The following is a 3,303-nucleotide window of genomic DNA, read 5'->3' on the forward strand; positions in this document are numbered from 1 at the left end:
GTCCTGCATAGTTAGGTTCCTCCCTTGGGGAGATATACAGCTCGTCCCCTGTTTGGAGCAGCAGAGTAAGCTAATTTGCCTGATACTGAGAGTCCCAGTATCAAGAAGATCAACTGTTCACACATATAAATCACCATATCCAGTATCAGCAATATAGATAATATTTGGGCTTCACTTAGTATACCATTTCATCTTAGCTTTTAATTGCTCACAACTTAGACTGGAAACAAGGATGCAGTGAAATGGGACCTTTCACCTCTAACGCGATCATTTTCTGAGCCTCCAATTACTCACCAGTAACAGGAGCCAAGTATTCTCTGTGGTCATTTCTCATCCTAGAATTCCATGGTCTGAGGGAGATAATGACTATGACATCATTTCACACAATATATGGCACATAGAAAAGACTTAACAATAAGCCTATCCAAGGCTTGGTCTTTCTAGTGACCATCCCCATCCTGAAGATATGCAATGGCTGACAGAGAAGAGGGATGACCTTGTCAGAGCAAAGGACACTCCCATCACCCGGATCATCAGGAAATTCCAAGAGTCTTGGGAGCTGTGTGACTGTAAGTAGAAACAAAAACCAAGGATCTTCGTATATACTAAAGATTATGTAGAATGAGAAAGGATGATGTGATATGATATCACCTCACACACCTAACCACAGAGCCTGAACACACACATATCAAAAACTGATAGAATCAAAAGGAAAAACAGATGACTTAGCAGCATAGATATCTGAATATCCCACTTTTGGTCATGAATAAAACAACTCAAAAGAACATCAAGAAAGGAGTTGAAAAGTTGAGCAACTATATAAACCAACAGGACCTAACAGATATCCATTGATCACTCCTCTCAATAAGAACAGAATACACATTTTTCTTAAACACAGAACACTAGCCAGGACTGACCATAAGTCAAGCCATGAAACAAGTTCCAACACATTAAAAGGATTTGAACAAAACAAAACATGTTATCTGACCACAATAGAAAGAAAATTTGGAAATTCACAGTATGTGAAAATTAAACCCCACATTCCTCGCTTGAATCACTCTGCCAAAGAAGAAATTTCAAAAGCTGTGCACACCATTTTCAAATGCACTGCATTGGTTAGAATGTAGAAGACACAGTATGTTGCTCAGAGGTGTCATTATCTTGTAGCACTGTCCAAAAATTAGTGCATTTGGTGTTATGGCAGAGAAATAAGAAGATAGTAATAAAAGGATGTGTGTGGCTGCCTGCCACGTCATGTTGCTGTGGGGGCCAAATAAAATAACATGGAGCGAGACCTTTGCCATTATACAGATGTGAGTCATCATTATTGCCCATCTGGTCAGGTTGGCAGGTATACTAGCCAACTCTATCTCCAAGGCTGATTCAACCTCTAATTGAACAAATGCAAAAAAAAATAGTTTATTAAATTGAATTCAGAATGTACTGGCCAACATTTCAAATTCAAGAGAAGTACAGCCATGCACTATTTCTATTTCTTTTATCCTCCACAAAGTTGACTAGAGAATAGCTTATTGTTACCAAAATATTGCCCTGAAATCCAGGTCCCATGGTCACTGGTGTGCTGGGAGCAAAATCTCTAGAGCAGTTATAGCTGCGGCATAGCTAAGCGATGAGGAATTGGAATCCTCCTTAGACGTTCTCTCGGGCATCCTTGACTCTGTGGAACATTGCTATGGTTCCTGATACTCCTCGAAATTTTTAGGTTATTTATTTGGTATTAAAGAGAAGCTGTGAATATAGCTGGTATAGAATTGAATAAATAAAAGACCTCAGCATTGATTTCTAAATGTAGTCAAAGATTGGAGCCCTTGCAAGTCTTATCTTAGACCCATGCCATCAGTGGAGAGTAAATCATCTATAAGCAATCTTTATTCTAAACCTGGCACCCACACAGCTCCTTCAGAGAAGAGGTAAGAAAAAACCTGCATGACATCAGAGTCCAAAACAGTTTCTACATAATGAAGAAAAAATAAAATGTACTATATTGTGCTGCTTGCCAGAATTTCCCAGTAAGGCATCTTTATGCAAACATACCATAATAGATCATCTCCCTGGAACTTGAGAGATTAAATTGGAGTTCTGGGTTCTATTTCAAAACTTTGTGTAAATTTTTGCTTTTTTTTTCTCAGAATAGGTTATGTTGGTATTCATGCTAACACAGTCTTTCAAGTGAATTGCCTTTCAATTGTGATAATATTCTAAAGAGAATGATCACGTCTAATGTCCGGTGCAATATCCACAAACAACTTTACACTTCTACTTTAGAACTCTGGGCTAGGTTCATGCCAGGGCCTATTTCACCATTGCTGCACAGGTAGTCATGCCCTAGCCAGAAGTATCTCTGCTCTTATTGACCCTCTGTCCTGTTCCTCTGCTAACATGGACTGATGTCATGTTGAAAAGGTGGAGATATTTGCATGGAGATGATATTACGTGACTCTTCCCAGCGCCCTCAGCTGGTAGTTTACACTCAGCTTACCTCCCTCATTTTTTCTGCTCACTGATTTGTTCTTTGTGTTGAAATGGTGTTGGAAAGAGTGGGAATGTTCTTTTAATACTTGTTGGATGACTGGCATTTTCTAAAGGATCCTGCTGGTCAGATATCTTATGTCAACAAGCAAATTATGTGTCTAACATCACAAAATAAAACATTTAATGGTATTTGTGGTTGGGCCTGTAAGTATACTTAACTAGCCCATCTTTTGCCGAGTTGAAAAATGACTTCAGAAAGATAAAACTTTTTCCTGTTCACTTTACTGGTAATGGGCTTATCTGAAAAGAATGCCTTTGTTCACCAGTCTTCACTGACTCATCTTTTAGGAGGTACCACTTATAAGGGCTAGAAACTCTGCTCCTAGAAGAGATGCCAAGGGCTACTTATGTAGATTGATTCATACCGGTTTGGAGTTTGAATACATCACACCTAATTGGGTCTACCTGGGGTTGACGCATGCCTTGTTAGTTTCATAACTATTGCTCTAGGACTTCCAATGAAGTAGCAGCTCCTGTGTAGCTCATGAACACTTGAAGTGTACAAGACTTAATTGAGGTGTGTTCTCAGTACCAAAAGAAAAAAGCCTACATGACTAAATTTCAAAAGCTTAACATAGAAAAATGTAAAATGTCTCAATAACTTTATACTGATTACATTTTGAAATAAAAATATGTCCTTAAAATTAATTTTTCTTATTTCTTCTTCCTTCTATGTAATGTGGCTAATCTAATTTGAAATTAGATGTGAGGCTTGCATTGCATTTCTACATAATGGCAATATCCAAGTCA

The sequence above is a fragment of the Perognathus longimembris genome, chromosome 11 (genome assembly GCF_023159225.1).
Source record: "Perognathus longimembris pacificus isolate PPM17 chromosome 11, ASM2315922v1, whole genome shotgun sequence".
In the NCBI taxonomy this organism is placed as follows: domain Eukaryota; kingdom Metazoa; phylum Chordata; class Mammalia; order Rodentia; family Heteromyidae; genus Perognathus; species Perognathus longimembris.